General features: G+C 25.8%; 1 protein-coding gene across 4 annotated transcripts in view; it reads left to right on the plus strand.

Moving 5' to 3' along the window:
• The window catches only part of LOC136981258 (CUGBP Elav-like family member 2), a 263,471-nt gene that overhangs the window by 75,117 nt on the left and 165,290 nt on the right, over window positions 1-23,064 (plus strand). Inside the window, exon 4 of one of the 4 annotated variants that reach the window (XM_067277552.1) lies at window positions 8,313-8,380. The exons of 2 other annotated variants lie outside the window; for them this stretch is intronic. The gene's annotated coding sequence lies outside the window, so the exon portion shown is untranslated. Of the gene's footprint in view, window positions 1-8,312; window positions 8,381-16,216; window positions 16,238-23,064 lie in introns of those variants that run through there. One more of the 4 variants, XM_067277554.1, reaches the window with a different exon arrangement.

The raw sequence follows: 23,064 nt of genomic DNA on the forward strand, positions 1-23,064 counted from the left end.
TTCTCCACATGTGGACTTCAATATATTTGTTCCATTCTATATATGAGGCAGATTTAAGCATGTAGCAGCAAGGGGTGGTATTTTTCACACTAACACTTCTGCCTCTCACTTTCTTCTTGCTTCTACTGCCTTCCCCTCAAGTTTAAAAGTAAATGGTATAAAAAAATATAGTCAGCAGTTGACCACTTGATGAAACAGAAAGCAGATGCATCAGACTCAAATGCTAGGCTACAAAAACAACTATAAATTAAGAAATAAAATAATACATAAATAAAAGTAAGAAAAAAATAATAAAATTAAATACTTGTTCAGGTCTTTTTATTGAGCATTGTCCGTTTTATTGAGTTGATTTGCATATGGCTTGCATATTACATGTAATGAGTTGCCATACCAATATGGCAGCTCCTTACAGAGTAATGTATTGATAGTGGTGGGGATTATTGTATTTCTATAGTGGCCTACCCCTGCCCACCTATGCTAAATCTAAGCAAGCCATCAACCATGCAGGTGACCAACACTTTGAGATTTTTGGATGCATCCCTGCAAACTATGTATCATAATGTAAATAAATTGTTGTTAAATAAATCAAAATTTGCATTTTAGAAAACATAAATTTTAGTTGTCTCATTACAGATTTCTTTCAAACTTCAGCTACTATATAAATTGACAAAAAACTTATATATTACAAAATTCTTTACATTCTAACTTTTGTAAAGCTAGAAGTTTCAGAATTTTCAAAAGTTTCTTTATATATATATATATATATATATCAATATACAGTCGACTCTGCATAAGTCGACACCTGGATAACTCGTCACTCGTCGATTACGTAGTCAATTTTTTGTGGTCCCGGCTGACTTACGTAGGCATTAATGTTATTAACCTTAAAAAACTCGGTTTACTCAACATCGTTTAACTTGTCACCACTGGATAAATCAACATACTTTTTCTGTTTCACACTTTTTAGAATTCTGATAAGTCGACTCCCCCCTGAAAAATGAGTTCACACTGTACAGCTTATTGTGTGGTGTGAACTCATTTTTTCATGAGGGGAAGGGGAGTCGACTTATCAGACATCAAAAAAGTGTGAAACAGAAAAAGTATGTTGATTTATCCAGTGGTGACAAGTTAAACGATGTCGAGTAAACTGAGTTTTTTAACATTAATAACATTATTGCCAATGTAAGTCGACTGGGGACCACAGAAAATTGACTAATTAACCTACGGTGACGAGTTATCCGGGTGTCGACTTATGTGGAGTCGACTGTATATATATACAGGTATACCTTATCTTACATCTGTAATTGGTTCCAGGAGAGGTGACGAATTTACTTGTGTAGTTATGATGTAAGTCGTAGTTTTGACTTACGTTGTAACTAAATGCCAATAATGGAGGAAACACCAATAATGAGCACTTAAAGACCGTTAAATAAGATGACAACACAGAAACACAGATGTTTTCATGTTTCATTTTCTAGGATTTATGATGATCATATTAACATTTACTGTGAATATACATATTTTAATATGATTTTATGTGCTTTTAACGCTTTTCTAGTTATATATATATATATATATATATATATATAATATATGTATATATATCAATATGGAAAAAGAAAATTTAAATTTTCTCCTATTGATATAAACAATAAAATAAATAAATTTAATATAATTTTGATTGCAGTGAAAATTTTATTTAATTTCTTCCATTGCAGTTTGATGATTTAATGTATAGTACATTGATTGATTGCAAATACCTTGATTAATATGGTTATGTAAATATCAAGTTCTGGTAGAAAGAAATTTTTATGCTAAATTTTTAAATAAATATGTAAAATCTTGTAGGCATCACAGCATCACAATTTTTCTTGTTTTTGTTAGTAGCCTAGGGGTGGGGTCTTTCTTTAATAAAACAGAATCAGATTGGCAGATGAGCTTGCTGAACTTGAGTTACGTAATATTTATGTGGCCATATACAGGCAGGATATTCACCTGCTAAATTTTACTACATTATCACCAGGGTTAAAAGTTTGCTATTTCCACCCACTACCCTATGCTGTATTCTTGTAGGGTTAAACTAGTTCATAAATAGTTTTTAAGTACATTTAATAATGCCACAAAATAACTTATTTCTGGATATTATAGTTTATTAAATGAGAACTTTTTGGGAAAACTAACTTATAGTATTTCAACCAAAGTTAAACAAAATTAATTAGAATTTATTGTATTTAATTAAACATTTGTTGATTACAATATATTCTTAATTAATTCAATTTACAGTTTTTTAATATATTTATCTATTTCTTTATTTGTTTTGGAAAATAAATCATGTTAAGAAAGTCATAACAGTACTGTTTTCATTCTTTAAGTTTATTGAAACTTTTAATTAATTGAATTGATTGAAAGTTAGTTAGTGAGAGTGAAAATGTTACTGTTGTTATTTAATAAACTTCTCTATTCTTTAATTATTTTCTCAAATATAATTCTGTTATATTTTTAATCATGTGCAATAGATTTAATAAAAATAAATTAGGAGGAATTTCATTAACTTTCTTATCAGTTGAAGTATTAGATTATTCTATAAATTTATCTGGTCACAAATTGGCTTCTGTTTGTTTACAATGCTTATTTAATAGAATATTAGCAATATTTAAATTGTGAATATGAATCATTTGTAGATTCATTGCTGTTTTCAGTTTTCATTTTTAGTATAATAAAATACTAAAAATAGTAAAAAAATTTGTAAAATAGTAAAATAAATTACTATTTTTTTAAAATAATAACAGTTTTTACAATCACTATTTAGATTTTATATATTCAAAAATATTATTAATTTTTCTTTTAATTTATATAACTTTTTTCTTATGATAAATTGTGTGTTGAATTTTTATATCATTTCATGTTACTTACATTCTAATTATTGCCGCCATTACTTTAAACAAACATTTTCTGATGGCTGATTGGATTTTAAAATAACTTTTAATACAGAGATAAATTATTTAATGTAAGAGATTTAAAAAAATCTTTTACTGTAGTCCAGTATTTTAAGCTATATTTTAGTGTCGAATTATAGGAATGGTTGTTGGCATTATTACATCTTTTGTTTATAAAAGATAAAATTATACAGAATATAATTCACCTTCTAAATTTACAATAAATCTAGATGATGATTTTATATTCATTTTAATAGATGAAAACTGACGTTATGATTGTTTAAATGATCAAAGTTCAGTTTTATTTTTAAAATCAAAAGTATTTATATTATTTTTTTCACATTTTCTAATTATATTGAATTGTTTTAGAAAATGAACTCAATCTGGTTAAAAAATACATGTAAATTTATACATAAATGCTTTCGGTTTTAAAAGAATGTCTGAATTTTCTTTATTATTGATTTAGAAGTTAGAATTTCTTAATAAAGTTTGAAACCTTAAACTTTTTTTTATTTAATTCTAACTTAAATGTAAAACAAAGATTTCCATTCTACAAAGCAAGTTTATTTTTTTACTTTTATTTTCAGGATTGGTTTTTGATTATTTTTCAAGTTGTATTTTTAAGACATGAAAAAATAAATTGAAAATTATCATTTTTATTAAATAACTGAAAACATTATTCTATATATAAATAATTTTATCATTATATCATATGTACTGTACGTATAAAATTTATTTATTTATTATAGAAATATCAGTTGTATGTTTTATTTATCTCAAAAAATTTTAAGGATTGAAATGGAATCATGATTATAAAATGCATTTTGATACTTATACGTACAAACACATCAAAATGTAATATAGTTTTTGTTGTTCTTTTTATTTTCTGTAGATGTAACTCTTCTTGCCAGGGAGTCCTATCTTTAGTGACAATAAAATTGCTTTATTAACAAGTCAGCCACTCAGTTACTTCATGAACTATAAAATTCTGTATTATTCCAATAAAGAAATGGATTAAAGTTGATATTTATTGTGTGTGTTTGGATATATATATATATATATATAAATACTTTAAATTTTATGTTGATTAATCTTTTTGAATGCTTATTAAAAAGATAATTAATAAATTAATCAAATAATTTAAATATTATTATAGATGATTGTAATATTATTACAATAGATATGTAGAATATTAGAATTTAGATTTTATAATACTAAAATTCAATAATTATGGTATTGTAAAAAAATAAGAATCATTAAAGATTGCTTTAAAAGCAAAATTCAATACAATTACAGAAATAAATTGATTTAAATGTAACATGAATTTTATAACAATATAAAATCATGTGTTTTAAAATTCTGAAATAACAATTTAACAATTAATACAGAAATCATATTTTAAATTTTAATCAGATTATTGTAAAATGTGAAGTTTGAATTGTTTTAAATAAAGATGATAATTTCTTTTAAACTTCACAATCTGAAAATTCAAAATTATATTTTAACTCAATTAATAAGATAAGAATTAAATACTTTTTATAAATTGATAAACATTTTATATTTTTCAAAATATTTTCATAAGTTTGTTGTTTCAGTAGTAAATAGAATGATACAGACAGTTAAATTTAGTTTAGAAATTTTATTATTTTATGAGCCAGTTGCAAATGAAAGTTGTTTAAGTCCATAGAAAAAAAAAAAAACAGAGTTAATGATGATGATTGTTACACTTCTATGTGGTCTTTTATTTTTAAACATTTTTCAGTCAAAACCTTCAAAATTACTATGATTTTGTTAATGGATAATTAGCTAGTGTATGAAATTGCAAAAAAAAAAAAATAATAATAATAATACTTTTTGAAAATGGTTTAAGTCCATTTTTGAAAAATTTTTAATTGATATGTTATGTAGTAAAATGTTGGTATGTGCCAGATTTACTTTATGACTGCAATACATTGTTATTATAAAAATTAACTGTGAGTGTAGAAAAACAAAAAAGAATATTTAGTCCTCCAGAAAATAATAAGTTTATACTGAATGAAGTGAAACAAGAGGATTTCTTTTCAGCTGAACTTTTAGAGGAGGAGATTTTTAAAAGATAAAAAAGATAAAAAAATACTGATGAACAGCCTGTAAATTGGTTAACAATATGTTGGATATGACATTTCAGAAGTGTTAAATGTTTTATAAAACGTCAATGGAAAAGAATGCAGAATTCAAATCATGGAATAATTTAATTGTTATTGCAACAGAGAACTATTGACCCAATCTAACACCAGATAATATTGATCTAACACCATTACATAAAAATGTAAGACCAATTTTAACACAAATACAAGAGTATGATGGAATTTTTACAGTTTATACCTCATGCACACTGTGTTTATTTCAAAACTCTCACGAATATTCAAGATAAGAGGAATGAATTATGGATTTTGAATAAAAATTTGAATTTGAACTCTTAAAAAATTAATGAATTTTTATCTCTATGAAACAAAAATATATTTTTTCTTAGTATTATCATTTCTTACATTTTGTCATTTAATTTTTTATAAAAATCATTTAAAAGTTTTATTGTAATAATACTAATTAAAAGAATCACAAAACAATGATATTGAGTTTATCTAATGAAATTTTACATTTTACAGACAACATGTAATTTAAAATAATTTGCATTTTTCACCGGATGCTCGCCCTCTGGTGTTTAAAAACAAAACTATTTTATCTGGGTCGTTTGAATCATTCCTGTGTATTATCAACAGTAAAGATGAATAGCAATAGAAAAAGCAAATCTTTCTGTTGCATTCCAAATTGCAATTTCAAAGCCATATGGGAGCCCAATATAAGTTTTCATCTATTCCCACATGAAAAACAGATGATTATTCGGAAATCAGAATTTGCGAGCTTATAAATATAACTGACAGAAAGAGTGGATTCGACTGTTAAGAATTGGCAAAAAAAGTTTTTTGATTGTCCAGCTTTATATGAACAAGTTTCGCTGTCAGTTTTAAAGGATTTTTTCTTAAAGTTTAAAATGCGAGTAATTTTGTGTGGGACACAGGGCTGGGTTTAAGCATTTCTAGTCCCTAAGCTGAACCCTTTACCAACTCTTCACATTTTTAGAAGTCAATTATAAAAAGAAAATAATTAACATAAACATATTAACTACTATTTGTTTTGTGTAGTTTTTAAAGTATATTTTGTTGGTTTGTAAAAAAATTTTTTGGTAGAAATTTTTGAGTTCTTTTGAAACTCGACGCCCTGAGTAAAAAGCTTTCTTGTAAATATGGCCCTGATGGGACAGACGTCAAAGTTAATGTTTATTTAAAACAAAGAGCACAAATGTATAGAATGATCTGGCTCATTTGTTTCTATAATATCACATGTAATAACATGTCTCACTAGCAATAATTGTACCCCTATAAAATTTCTCAATAAACAGCTACAAGCATTATATATCATTATATTGGACAGTAGTATATGATTAATTTTATGTTGACTAGTTACAAGTGACCCAGATGAAGTAGCCATTTTGTAAAAATGCAGCACCCTCTATAGTTTGTGAAAAATGCGAATAGTATGGTAATAACACAAAATGGACTTGATTTTTCATTTTTGAAAGGGCTTATTTTCAAAAGTAATTAAATGGCTAACTGAAGTATCATATTTTATGAATAATGTTTATAAAATTGATTATATGATAAATTTAGACATGTATAAAATCAATATTTTTCCAGCAATATTTGTGTGGCATCTGTTATATTAGTTAAAAATATAAAAAGTTTTTTAATAAAATATAAAATGGCAAAAAGCTTAATTTTGAGAATAAGGATAGATATTATAAAAAATTGTAAATGCTGATAACAAGTTAAATTATTAAGTCTAACCTTACTGGAGATACAGACAATCCCCTTTACCTCTCATCCCCCTTGACCTTTGATCACTAAAATTTAATAGCATCAATCTCCCTAATAAACAAACCTCCCTGCAAAATTTCAGAAATTTTTGACAAAAAGCACAGAGGTTATTAAGTTTCAAAGAAGGCGAACAAAATCATTCCCCCTCCACACACACTAACACCCATATGTACAGAAATGATTCCTGAATGTTTTTGCATTTTTTGACATTTCAGTGTCTCCTGACTTCAAGAATGTAAAAATCATGGGGATCATTTTTTGATTGATTACTATACTTTTCCTCTGTTATATATAACAGTTGGAAAGTAAAAATGGTTGAGTAAAAATTTACTCATTTAATTTGATTACCTTTTTGGTATTAAAGATCTTTTCAACTAAATTTATGATTATTTGATTTGATTAATAATATAAAGTTAATTTGTTTAATGAAAATACTGCTTTATTCTGATTATAATTGATACAAACAGAATTCTGTAACTATAATTTAAATTTTTGTAGAAATTTTATTAATTAATTTATCTTTATAAACACTGAATAACTAAATATTCTTCACTTCAATCTTCACATTTAAGCTAATTTTCTACAAAAGTAATTTTCTTTTGATTAATTAATTATATTTAAAATAAAACAAATAGCTTCTGAATTATATTTTTGTAATCATAAGATTATTTAAAAGGTAAATTCAAAATAATAAAAAAATTATTTTGAATTTTATAGTCTAATGTAATCACTGTATATAAGTTATATTACAATTCTTTCAAATGTCATGAGATTACTATTAAAGTTTTATCATTTCATACTAAGTTATTTTCTCAGGGAATAATAATAAAAGTTACTATAATAAAAAAAAAGGAAATAAAATTTGTTTTTATATATGATCAGATTAACATCATTAATTTTCAATTGATACAGATATTAACATTTGTGTTTGTGTTAAAGTTTAAACATTTCTCTTAATTTTTTAAACGCTTATCTTTAAATTTTTTAAAATACCATTAAAATATTTGATTTTGAAAAATAAATAAAACCTGATGGAATGTAAGGTTATATCTGTAGATGTTTTTACATTATAAAATTGAAAAACATCAAACTTACATTTTTATTAATGTGTTTGTAGTAACAGATGTTATCCACAGAAAAAACAATTTTTACAAAGAAAATAATCTTTAGAAACCATATATAAGTTTTGTAAAAAATCAGATATTGGATTTGAAGTATATCTTATTGAAACAGCCATATTATTGATTATAGCATATAAGAAAATTATTGAAATTTGATGGCATTATAGGCACTTAGAATATATGAAAGAAAAGTATATGGAGTTTCAAGAAGAGAATTTTTCTTCTTTTCTTTAAGTATTAAAAAATTTCTTTATCAAATATAAAGACATTTACTCATTATATTGCATTAAAATTTTTTTACTGGAGTAAAGATATAATTTATTTGATATTTTAATATGTAGCTAAAGGATTGAAAAATGGAGAATAGCATGAAAAAAAAAAGTTGAATACGATTTTATTAATATTAAAAGTGAGTGTTTTATTATATAGTATTTAGAAGTTTTTCACTTTGTTTTATTTTTTTGAATTAATTGATTGAAATGATTATTAATATATATAAATTTATTCATTAAATCAAATTTTTCTAATAATAATAATGAACATTTTTTTCTAACTAAAAGATGATAAATTGTTTTTTTTCTTTTAAATATTTTACTATATTGAAATTTATGTTGCATTTACTATCTTTTAGTTATGAAATTTTTCATTTTTAAGTAATAATACTTATGTGTTCATTCTATATAAGGTTAATATCTAATAGCACGAAAGATTTGATTAAAAAAGTTTAGCTGATGCATTTTCTGATTAATATTGAACAATATCAAAATTTATTCTAAAGTTATAAAATGTTTTATAATAGGAATTTTTTGTTTGACTTTTATAACAGCTACTTTTAAACAAGGAAAGAAATAAAAGCTTGATTTATAGTTTTACATGAAAAATTATTTCTTATTAATAAAATATTTTTGTGTAGAATGAAAGAATAAATAAAAAGCTATTAAGTAATATATTGATATATTTAATAAAGATCCTGTTGAAAAAATAATAGAACAAATTTTATACAATAAATCTATTAAAGAAATATTGAATATTAAATTAAATATTCTTCACTTCAAACGTATTTAGCATTTTTACATATACATTGAACTCCCAATTTTCCATACTAATAAAACAACTCTTGAGAGCATGGCAGACTATGTATGACCTGGTGCTGTAATGGCTGGTGCAGGCACACATTTTTGGAAATTTAAAATTTTAAAAATAAATTTGAAAATAGAAGCATTCGAAATTGGAATGATTAGAATCAGAAGTTAAATTGAACTTGGATTGCACCAGAAAATTTTTTTATAGAATTCCACCTGAAGAAGGTTCTAGGGTAGACCGAAAACATTAGTGTTACGTTTCAAAAATTAACTGCAAAGCTATATAAGGTTAGTGTGACGTATTTATAGAATACAATGGATTACAAAAACATCAAATTTGCATTAGGAATGTGAATATATTGAAAAGTATATGTAGTATATATAATTAAAATATACATATAGTACATTATTTATTTTTTCAGCTGTAAAAATCTCATTTTAATTGAATTTTGTTTGAATGTCGAGTTATGAAGGCAAGTTGCTATTCACTTCAAAGGGTGGGAAATATATTTGGAATTGTTAAATTTATAATGTTATTTATGATCTAAATGACTAATAAAAATTGATACAGGGATTTGTCTGCTTTGTTGTTATCAAGTAGGTGTAGCTTTACAAACATTTTTGCTTTTCTCAGTAACCGATTTGTTAAAAATTGCACTTTAGCCACCACAAAACTGTTAAAACAGTTACGACAACAGCATTTGTTTGGTGAACGTTCAAAGGTCATGTTACAAAAGCAATATGCCAACCACTTTAAAGTGTGGGAAGATATTCGGTTTTCTTGCATTCATGATGTCATTCATGATCTTAAGTTTCTTTTTCATTACTACTATACTACAGTTCTTGTTGAATGAATAAATAACTTAGGAAAAGTTTATAGTTTTTTGGAATCATATGCTTAATTCTAATAATAAGACAGAAGTTTAATAACATTAATATGTATAATGATAAATGGTGATTGACAACTTAACCAGATTAAACTTCTCTAACAGATAAAGAATATTGTTTGAATTTTTATAACCTGCTCTCCTCCCCTATTTTTATTATAAGCTAGTCTTTATTTGATGCCTATGGTCAAAATTCATCTTCTGAATGAGTATTTGAAATGATTCTTTGTCTTCATTTTAAAATATTTATGCATAATTAATTTTTTTAGAATATTGAAGGCAGGACTTTACATTTCTGCAAGGTTTGTTATGGACTATGGCCTCTGTTAGTAATTATCCTGTACTAAAAATCTTTGAAATATTTATTTTACAAAAAATAAAAATTTTATTTTTCTTATATTTTATAATGATGGAAAATATAAGAATAAAAAGAATTCATAATTGTTTCATAAATTTCCTTAAAATCTTACAAATCTGTCAATAATTTTATATTGCAGCATAATAATAAACAAACAATAGAATAAGGTTAGGCACTGAAGGTTGCAATTTTTAGTTGATCAACTGATTGATCAGCTGATTGTCATTATGCATTCACTACTGCAACCAAGTAGTTATCAACCATGATGTGCACAGATATGTAACTGACCTATCACATATTTTAACTTGGTCTCGTTATGAATTTAGATGTGGCTTGTATGTGTGTTCTAGAAATTTGAAGAAGAAAAATAGGATGAGAGGAAAAGTGCTGGGTGCATCCACTTACTGTTCAACATTTGATAAAAGGACAATTTTACAAACTTCATCAAGAATTTTGGTGCCTTCCCACAAATTTGTTAGTAGAAATATATTGTATGAATTCACAAAACAAGGCATATTAATAAACCATCTTACAAAATAATTTAATAAAAAACATATTGAATATTATAAATTTGTTTCTTACCTCCTTGTGAAGACATTCCAATGCACTACTATAGTGAACACCAAAACTTAACTGTTTGTCCAACTGTTTAATTGGAAGTGAATGCAGACATATTTAAACATGCTTCGTAATTGCAGAATTGCCCAGTTTGAGCTATGATACAAACTAAATAATTGCCCAGTTGAACTGTACATGCAAACACTGTCCCATAGGAGTCTGCAGGTGTTACTCATGCAACTATACAATCAGTTGATTAAAAATTGCATGTCAGCACTTAGCCTAATTATTTGTTTAAGATAAAATTTCTCACTCATTTTACTCTGATACAACTTATTGCTAAACATTTCATGCTCCAGAAGTTCAGTAGGAATGAAATTTTACTAAACTAAGCAAAATTGTCCATTTTAATAGTTTAAAAGCAATTAAGTTAAACTTATAAATCATGATTACACTATAACTCCAATTTATGAGTGAATCTCATTTGTGAAAACTCTTATAAATCAAAGTCTTGTAAGTTAAGACCTTTCTATTATTTTTTTATGGACAGAATTTTCATTCCAGCATAATTCAGTCACCCTACTATTTTTTAAAATAGTTAAATATATATAATCAATTGTTTAGAAGGAAGTTATCAAAGTTAGCTGAGAATAAGCTTTAGATGAAAAGATTTTTATAATAAATTTCTATTTTCACTATAAAATTTAAGTTATTTACAGATTTTGAATAATAATTAATATTTGAAATGTTTGTAGAAATAATTATTTATGATAAAACACAAAAAAATGTCTATAGTTATTCAAAATTATAAAAAGCAGACTCACATGTGGAAATTAGTTTTTATTTCATCCATTTTTGATTAAATAAAAAAAAAAGGATTTCCAAATTTGAATCTTCTTGTTATGGTTTGTTGGTAGAAATTCAATATTTTGAGTTGATACATGTACCATTTCTTCTTTTAATTTCATTTACATATAAGAGAAAAAGAATCTTGGTGTATTCCTTAACACATAATACTGATGATTGATTTTATTTAGTACTTCTTATTTATATGTTTATAAATTATTTTGAAAAAATTTTAGAAAACATTATCTCAAGTTTTGAATATAAGCACAACTTCAGCAAAAAAATTAAAAGAACAACAGTTTAAAGATTATTCAATAAAAGGACAAGAAAATTGTTTTATTCAGTTCTGTTATCAATTGAACATTATTAGATTTAAGAATGAAAATTTTAGCACAAATTTATCCACAAAATTAAAAGCATATAAATATATAATCATTACCATTATTTCTCAGAACCTTTTTATAAACTTTCTCCATTATGTTTAAGATAATCTTTGCAAATCCATTCTTCTCTACTCTGTTTTAAATTATTTCTGTTGTAACTTAGTTTTTTTATATTTTGTCTTATCATTTCATCCCAAGTATTATTAGGTTTTTCTTGTACTAAGCTTTAAATGAGAAAAGTGAAGAGTTTGTCTTAGCCAGGACATCAGAGATAAAATTACTGTTAAAACTAAATGAAGAGTACTAGTAAAGGTGTATTTTCTTTGTCAGAATTTTAATAAAATCAAAATACTTCTCTGTATATTTTATATTAAAATGATAATGCGATGAATATATAACATTCTAAAAATTATTTTGAATATAGTAGAAGAAAGTGTAATTTAAAATTTCTTAAAAGATTCATTAATAACTTGTATTTTTTAAAGCCAATATAAATAGAAAATGAACAATAATCTTGACTGTTACTATTAAAAGGATGAGAAACAAATATATATTTCAAATTATTATTGTACAGATAAATGTAATTATGATAAAAATTTTCTTGTATTTGATACAAAAATTTAATATTAATTTTTTATATACAGAAAAACTATTCTATATTTGCAATTTATAGAATTTAAATTATCATATTTTTGCAATAATTATATTACTATGAATTGTTTCATAAACATAAAAAATATTATATTAAAAAATTTGTAATAAAATGATCATTTATTTATAATTTATGTCCTATAAACAAGTTTGCAGATCATATGGGCAGGATTAATGCCTCTTAAGTACTGCTGAAGTTGCTAAGAGCAATTAGTGTAAAATGAGAGGATTAATTGGAGGTTGATGTTAGATAACAATCCCTTACTGTAACAGCAGAATGAAGGAACAACTGAAAGTTTACAGGACAACTCTACTTTATCTTGTCTTTAGTTTCAATCTGGCACCAAGTGATTTCCATCTGTTTGGATCATTAAGCAATTCTCTTAAAGACATCACGTTGATCCAGTTAAGCTTTTGAAATTTTTTGAATGTAGTGCAGAGGTAAAACTTGAAAATATCCCGAATTAAAATATGTAAATGCTAAATGCTTTGAAAGAAAGTTTTGTTGAATAGAGATTTGGTTTCAAGTTGTATTTAAGTTAACATTTTTATGTTTTGTTTTTGTATTTAATCACAAACATTTTTATTAATATAATAGCATTTTTGTATATTAACAAATAAATTTCTTTAAGAGGAAGAAAATAAATTTTCATATAAGGTGTTCTGACCTTAATTTGATTGATAATTTAAATTGAGCTTAGTTTACATATGGATTTAGGTTATTTAATTTTGGATATTTTTCATTATTGTAATCAAATGAATTTGAAATGCTTTTATTAAATATATTTATCTTTGAACTTCAAACTACAAACTTTATTGCTCTTTCATTCTATTAACATATTGATTTATTTGCACAAACACATTATAGAATTAGAGAATAAATTTAGTCTTCAAAATTCATCACTATCACTTTAGACCAGGTAGAATTTGTTTGTATTAGAACATTTGATAATGTAGATTTGATTACTATTCTAAAATCTTACTGCTGTAATAGCATTACAATGTTGGATTCATAGTACTATGTGATAAAGTAAGTTGGTAATTTGCAAAGCTTTGCTTCTACCATTAAAACAGCTTTACTTTAATACATGAAGCAATGTGTTATTTTCATTGTCTTCTAGTAAAGGAAGTGTTTGAGATGAATTCAGTAACCTTAATTGAGTTTTATTAATTAAAACTTTTGGAAAAGAAGAATGTAAATTTTCATGAAATTTCATAAACAAACTTTTCAGGAATTTAATAGCTTTATTTAAAATGAAACTCTCTCTCTAGAAATCCCTATTTTTTATTAAATAAAATTTTTATTTAAAACATTTCAGTATTATTATTCAAATTATGATATAAAGTTATATAATTAAGAAACAAAAGCTTTATTGTTTATACCAATGATATATCACTATTTAATTAATAAAAGACAATGTATAAAATATATTTGCTTATATAAACATCTGTGTTAAAGATTGTAAAATTTATAGAATGATTGATTCATAAAAAATAGCACAAAAGATTTGCTTAAAATGGAATTATTGATTTTTAAAATTAATTTTAAGATAATGTGCATATATTCATAAACAATATTATACTGCATAAACAATCTTATATTTAGAAAATTTATTGAAATTTTTGCAAAAAAAATCATGGAAATGAATTTAAAGTATTCATACTAATCCTTAGAGTATTATATAGAAGATTTATTGTTTTGTATTAGATTCAATTATTTAAAATTTGGTATTAGGAAATAGAACATTTAGCATTAAAATGGTTAAATAGATGTATTTAATATTTATTTACAATATTATATATAAAATATACTATTATAGTATACAGTATTTAAAATAGTATATATAAATTTATTTGAAGGATTTCACAAGAATTATTTGTTTTTTGTTTTTCTATTAATCATTGGCTTTAAAAATACATTTTGCATTTTTATATTTCTATAATGTGTTCAGAATTATAAATTGAATTTTACAGCTATATATATTTTATTAGTGCAATTTAGATCTAGTTAATGGATCTTTTGTATCTTTTCAATTGTTTCAGTTTTTATAAATTAATATTTAATTTTAATTCAATTTTTAAAATAGTTGGAAAGATGATACTGTAGTAAATTTTATTTTATCAGTATATTTTTGATTTTGGGATATTTTTCAAAATTTTAATTACATTACTTGAATTACAAAAGAAGAAAAATTATATGTAAATTTATATACACATATATATATATGGATGGACTAGGTTTTTTGGGACCTAGGGTTTATTGAAGTCAATGCTGCCCCATTTTTTGTTAGATTAAAAATCTTTAAATGGGGTTTAAAATTCATTTTTAATAACATCAAAATCAGAGTTGAAATATATTTATTTGTGAAACGGTGTTGAATGACAAAAAACTTTTTATTGATAAGTGCTCATCGTTAATGAAAAAGTATTAAAAATTTATGATGATAATTTAATTTTTGTGGGCCCTTGACACTTGGGAGCCCAGGGCTTAAGCCGTATTAGTCCCTATATAGATCCGCTCCCTGTATATATATGTATATATATATATATAAAACATTAATGAATAATCTTATTTATGATCATAAATGCTATTGTTTACAAAAGTGAAAGGACATTTGGCCAGGTGTGATAATTTGTCATCTGGCAAAACAGAGTATTAAAACTCATGTCATAGTTATTCAGTATAAAAATTATTTTTTTAAATTTTATATTTTAAATTTACTTTTAATAATTAAAATTCCTTTTGAAATATTAAAGCATAAAATTTATGAACATTACATATTAAATATATGTAATGTTTAGTGTCTTAATTATTTTATATGTTTATGTAAAAATATATGGAAAATTTAATCTTTAAAAATTCTGGAGTATTTTAATATATACAGTATATACACAGTATATATATATATATATATATATATATATATAATAATAATAATAATAATAATAATATTTTAAAGAGGATAAAATAAATACATTATATATTATATTTAGTTTTAAATGAAAGAGTATTATTAATGAGCAAAATATATTTGTATGTATACAAATACAAATTAATTTATAAATACCCTGTTCATAATCTTAGAAATGAACTTAATATTGAATTGTAATAAAGAAAATATTTTATTTTTATTTTAAATTTACTATAACAAAATCACTTATAATAACAATATTTAACTTACATGAAACACTATTAAAATTTTTAAAATTAATTATGTAAGTAGCATATAGAGTTTAAGATAAAACTTTATAATCATTTATAATAGTTTTCTTTTCTAAAGCTTTTAGTATTGTTCATTCAATCTACGAATTCTAAATAATGTTATCTGAACCAACAGGTGTATTTACTGAGAGACATCTGTCTCTTTCAGTGTTTCTCCCTTAATTATATGTCTGCTTCTCTTTAATCTGTTGGGACAATTTCAATGAGTTTTGGCAGAGACATAAAGAATCTGATACTGTATATGTTGTGCAATGTTTGCTACATCATTTCTATATAAAGTAGATATTCTCTTTATCACAAAAATTTCTTAATTAAACTAAGTTTGATATTATAATAATTAGTAAGCTATTATAAGATAATGAAAAGTTTGTGTGTCACTAGAATGGATTTATCATATTATTAGCAAGACAGATTTATTTTGATGATATAGCAATTGGAATTTGAAAATAATTTTTTAATGTAATTTTTACAAGGAAATATTTAAAATGTGTAATTGAGTTCTTGTAATTTAAATAAAATTAAAATATAAATTTAAAAAAAAATTTTAAACTTGAACCAAGTTTGATTATAAATCTTTGTTAGCATACTTTAGAAACTTTTTTCAAAATAAATAATTTATTATTGTTGAATACAGTTTGATTAATGGTGTTTTATTTCTTTTTGTTGCTTACTTGATAAGTTAGTTTAAGACAAAAGTAAAGAATTCTTATTAATTTTATTTTCATAAATCATTTAGTTGATATGCTTAATAGCATATTGTAATTGCTAGATAAAGCACATTATAATCGATTAAGGAGATTATATTACACATTATGATGGATTCAGAAGACACAGCATATTGTAAGAGTATTGTTGTACAGTACAGAATAGCTCTAATTATACATGCTCTGATTACTCATGATCTTGTTTAACTGTGCAATCCCCTGTATTAGGAGAATGGGTGAGAAATCAACCGATGAACTGATTCATCCTACATATGTTGGTTTAAACAATAAATGATAGAAGGATTTTTATTGAATAAAGAATAATTTTGGTTTCTTGAACTTAGTAGCTTGGTCTTTTAAATTACTGTGTGTCAAGTTTTGTACATTTTCAAAATAATAATAAATTGCAGCAGTTCTTAGAATGGATGATACAAGTTTTAATATTTTACTATTTTAATTCATTTTAATTAGGTACTTACCTTTATAGTATATTATTAAGATAAATATTATTTAAAATCTATATTTTATACCAAACTTTTTTAAAATACATGTAAAGTAGTTATTTCAATATATTCACTCATTAATCTATAACTTAATTAATTGATGCATGTTTATCATATATTTAGGGAAAATTGTAAGTTATGTATAATATTGTGTGCTGGTAAGCATATTTTTAGAATGATGATGTATTATCATTTATTCAATATTTATTTAAATATATATATATATATAATTTATTCATTCAATAAATTATATATTTCTTATGAGACAAGCTGTTTGTTCTTATATAATTCATTAGAATAAAATATTTAATGTGTATATAAATTAATGGAAACATTTTATTAATATTATAAATAAATGATATAAAAAATTTGTTTAAAAGAATTATTTAAATATTATAATCTTTTGTTATTTTGTTTTGTGTTTGTATATGTATTAAGAGAATAATTTATCAAATATTAGATAAATATTAGATATTGTAGAATTTTTTAAAGGTTAAGAGTGATTGTTTGAAACTGTTAAAAAATTTTTACATTCTGTATGAATTTAAATTATATATACAGTATATTCTTATTGTTTTTGTAATTTCTTTTAATTGAACTAAATCAATATTAAAATAAATTTTTTAAATCTGATATGCTGTACTTTTATGTATTTTGGCATAATGCCCTACTCAACAGTGTAGTAAATATTTTAATCTTCTGTTTTTTTTTGTGCATTTTTGTTTTTTCTCAGTTTTTTCTTCTGTTTTTTTGTTTGCAGTTTTGTTTTTTCATACTTTTTTGTAACGTTTTGATTTTATTTATTTATTTTTCTGTATTAAAAACCTCGAATTAGTTAAATTTGTTATAGCAGTTGTCTTCATAAATGTAAATTGTTCATAACTTTTATTAATATTTATTTTAAAATTTGTTTTACTGTCAATTGCAATTAAATTTTATAATTGTATGGAACAATAACAGAGAAACTGGCAAAACAGGCAACAAAAAAAGGAAAAATTACATTTTGTAATTCTGACAAATTAGTTCAGTAAATAAAAATATTTTTGATCTAGATTGATAGATGTTTGTTTTTGAAATTTTACATAGGCTGTTTTTTTCCAAGCTCCAATGGTCCATTAAAAAAAAGACAAGTGTAAATAACAAAATGAATTTATTACCAAAAGTTAGATACAAACATGGTTACTTTTCGACATAATCACTGTGAAGATTGAGGCATTTGTCATATCTGTGGATGAGTTTTTTTATTCCCTTGTCGTAGAATGTTTCTGCCATTGAATTGAGATGGCTTTAACAATGTTGTTTTGAAGATCATCATTAGTTCATTAGTCTCAAACCTCTGCTCTACTAGCCACGTTTTCAGTTCAGGAAAGAGGTGAAATTCTTCACACATTAAAAATTTTTAAGCTGGGTGGAAGTCTTCACCATCTTTAAATATCCAGCGTATAGCCCCAATTTAGCATTGAGAAAATTCCACCTCTTTCCTGAACAGGAAAAGTGGCTAGGAGGGCAGAGGTTCGAAACTAATGACACACTTCAAAAAAAAACGTTAGGGTCCATCTCGAGTCATTGGCGGCAACATTCAATAATAAGGGGATGGAAAAGGTCTTCCACAAATATGACAAATGCCTCAATCTGCATGGTGATTATGTCGAAAAGTAATCATGTTTGTGCCTAACTTTTGGTAATAAATTCATTTTGTTATTTACACTTGTCTTTTTTTTTTTATGATACTATCGGAGCTTGAAAAAAACAGCCCTCGTATAATAACAATTTTTTTTTTTCAAAAGATCATTTTGAAGTTTCATTATTTAAAGGTTTAAACATTAAACTTTATTAAATAAAAAAATATATATACAAGAGCTATCTGGAAAATAACTTTCTTTGCTTACTGAAACAACCAACTTCTTGCACAATCCCTGGAAAGGATAAATCAACACACTAAAAACCTTTTTTATATTCTAGTATGAATAGCTTTAGGTAAAAACTAACATTTTTGACCAAAACTTGGTCCTCGTCAGGCTATTGACCAGTATAAAATTCGAAACTGGAATTTGAACAATGTGTTTAAAATTATTTTAAATTACAAATTATTTAAAAATTGGAAACTAATTTTTGTCGTACATGCTACTGAAGTGATAAAAATATTGTTACATCCCCACAAATAAATAATACAATGTATTTGCTGGTGTAGAAACGTTAGCAACATGCTAGTGTTTTTTTACGCTTTTTTCTCATAGCACCACCTCCATGCATACGAAATATTAGTGGCATCTTTCGCATTAATACAGTTGCCGGCCATGCCAGCCTTGTATATTTTCAATGCTTCAAGGTTGCTAAGGTGTTGAACCTGATCTGACATTTTTACCAATTTGGCCCTATGGAAGAAGTCAGCTTGTATTTTAGGGTCTGTGGCATAGGCACCTAGGATGGTGGTATGTCTTTGGTTGGCAATATCATACCTGTGTTCCTGTATTCTTTTGCTTAGTGAGTGCTTCATGGATCCAATGTATACTAGATCTCAGTGGAATCTGTGGTCTCTGAGAAGAACCATATAGACACCTGGTGCTCGACTTTCCTCTGTCCTGTCTCTGTCATTGCGTAACAGCCCATATATTGTGTTAGATCTCTTATATGCGATCTTTGTGCATTTATGGTTAGCAATTTTTTTCTAAATGGAACTTAGGTCTTGGTTGTATTGCACCACTGTGCATGATTGGTTGCTACTATGATTATGGGTGTCTACCTCTGTGCTGTGTGTGTGGCATGCCATTAATAGGTTGGCATACCTGCATGATAAATTATGTATCATGCTTCGACCATATCCATGTTTTACTGCATTTTTCAATGCGCTTTAGTTCTGCCACAGTATCCTCCCATCTAGTATGGTGCATGTACGCCCTTCTAGTTAGTGCACGGAATGCAGAGATCTTGTAAGAAAAAGGGTCCGCAGAGTTCGATGGAATAAATATTGGTACATAGGTTTATAATGTATGCTGGTTTGCACTCTGGCTGCATCAAGGCAAAAGTTGACATCTAGGAAATGTGCATTTGTGTCACTCTTCTGCTCTAGTTTCACAGTAAGGCCATATGGGTTGTTGTTTATGTATTCCATGAAATCATTTACATTGGGCTCAGTCTTCCAAAGAATGCAAATGTCATCTACATACCTTTTATAAACTAGGATGTTGGGTAGGAATAGAGGTATGACCTTTTGCTCCAATTGTCAAACAACTAATTCACACAAGTCCCCTGAGATGGGGCTGCCCATAGGTACGCCCCATTTTTGTAAATATGTAGAGTTGTTGAAGTGGAAGAATGAGGTATAGCATAAGACTACAGATTCCAGCGAGATCTAGTATACCTCGGATCTACAAAGTGCTCACTACGCAAAAGAATACAGGAACATGGGTATGATATCGCCAACCAAAGGTATACCATCGTCTGCCTATGTCACAGACCCTAAAATACAAGCTGACCTGTATAGGGCCAAATTGGTAAAAATGTCAGATCAGGTTCAACACCTACGCAACCTTGAAGCATTGGAAATATACAAGGCTGGCCTGGCCGGCAACTGTATTAATGCAAAAGATGCCACCAATATTTCGTATGCATGGAGGTGGTGCTATGAGAAAAAAGCGTAAACAACACTAGCATGTTTAATTATTATGCCTTTGTGTCCTCTATCATAATTTAAAATTTATCTTGTATACTAGTACTTTTTTATCAATTAACAAGACTTAAAACACTAGCATGTTGCTAACATTTCTACACCAGCAAATACATCGTATTATTTATTTGTGGGGATGTAACAATATTTTTATCACTTCAGTAGCATGTACGACAAAAATTAGTTTCCAATTTTTAAATAATTTGTAATTTAAAATAATTTTAAACACGTTGTTCAAATTCCAGTTTTGAATTTTATACTGGTCAATAGCCTGACAAGGACCAAGTTTTGGTCGAAAACGTTACTTTTTATCTAAAGCTATTCATTTTGGGATATAAAAAAGGTTTTTAGTGTATTGATTTACTGAAACAATGTCAATACAGTTAAAAAATTTTATTATATAAAACTGAAAATTACAACCTTTTACATAATCTCCACCTAAATTGAGACACTTGTTGTAGCTTTTGTATTCTATTGTTATAGAATTCTAATGTCTGTGATTGAAGTCAAATCTCAATGCTGGACTGCAAGTCTTTGTCATTGTCAGTGTCAATGTCAATGAATTGTGATGCACACCATTTCTTCAGTATGTGAAAAGTTTGTAATTACTAGGTGTCAAATCTGGGCTCTATGGACAAACAATTTCCAATCGAATTGTTGCAACAGGGTTCAAATATACAGGGTAGTATGCAGGTGGATGTTGTTGTGCAAAAAAAAAAAAAACCCCATTAATACCTCTCAGGCTACAAGAGGAATTTGTATAGCAAAACTAGTCAAATAACTTTCTCTTTGGCTGATTTTGTTTCAATCAGATTAAAGCAATTTTGGCCAATCTTGTGTCTAAAGAGTTAATGTGCCAAGTCATTTCTTCTGAACTCTTTACTTCTCTATTATGTCATCACAATAAACTTTTGAATTGATTGTGGAGCCTTGTTTTATGAACACTCCTCTTCTATCCTAAAAGACAGTTGCCATAACATTCTTAACAGACAAAGTTTTTCGATACTTTTCGTGTTTTGGTGAGTGAATATGGCCCCATGTCACTGATTGATTTTTTGTTTTTAAGTTTATGTATGAGACCCAAGTCTCATCATTCATAGCAATCTGATCCAGAAAACTATTGCCATCTCTGGCAAAACATTCAAGGAAAGTTAATGCCATCCCCATCTGTTGTTTTTTATGCTCCTCCAAGACCAGTTTAAGCACTTGCCTAGCACAAAACGTTCAGTAGCTTAATATTTCAGTGATCATTTCATGAAGAAATGTGAGAGATTTATGGAAATATACTAGAAGTCTCTGAATTGGCAGTTCTCTAAAACCTTTTCATCAGTCTTCTCAATCAATTCATCTGTTATAGGTGAATTGGTTGAGAAGACTGTTACTGACCACTTCTCGTGTGAGAAGACTGTTGCTGACCTCTTCATTGTGGACTTTGGTCTGGTCTTGAACATACTGTCCATTGTCTCACATCACCCTCACTCATTATGTTTTCCCCATAAATTTTGCAAAGTTTACAATGAATTTAAACCATTTTACAATTTTTGGCTAAGAGGAATATTATAACTGAACCTAGTTCGTAATGGGTGGGATTTCAATTGTAGCATTCATTTTGAACAGGCATTGTTGAACAAGTAACAGTGTAACAATGACACAAATGTCAATGCTAGATGTTTACAGAATTATGTTAAGTATTTATTCAAAAACAATACTGTTTCTACATCACTTGCTACATGAAAACGGAACTTAATTTCTGGTTAGCAGTCCTATATATTTTACTATATTTTATGCCGATTGGTCACTGCCAATTTGTGTTGTATATAATATGTTGTTTTATTGTTCTTGTTTTACCTGTACAGATGTAGGTATTTACCTTGTACTAATAAAATAAAATAAAATAAATAAATAAAGTCCTATATATTTTATTATATTATTGAATATAATGTATATTAAATGAATAATTTAAAATGAATTTTAAATTATTCATTTATGAGTCATTAATAAACTTGTTCAACTTACAGAGGTATTGCCTGAATCATAGCTTCAGTGCCTCCTTACAAAAATAAAACTTATATATTTTGGGTAATAACTTTACATTTATAACAACAATGATTGGAATTCATAAAAATTAATATTAATGTAATCTGTTAACTTTTTTTATATAATCATAACTAAATAAAGAATTTTTTATATTAAAGAGTGAAATTCAGAGCACGTATAATCATTAATATATA

Source organism: Centruroides vittatus, unplaced genomic scaffold (genome assembly GCF_030686945.1).
Source record: "Centruroides vittatus isolate TY-2023 unplaced genomic scaffold, ASM3068694v2 contig_749, whole genome shotgun sequence".
NCBI classification, from domain to species: domain Eukaryota; kingdom Metazoa; phylum Arthropoda; class Arachnida; order Scorpiones; family Buthidae; genus Centruroides; species Centruroides vittatus.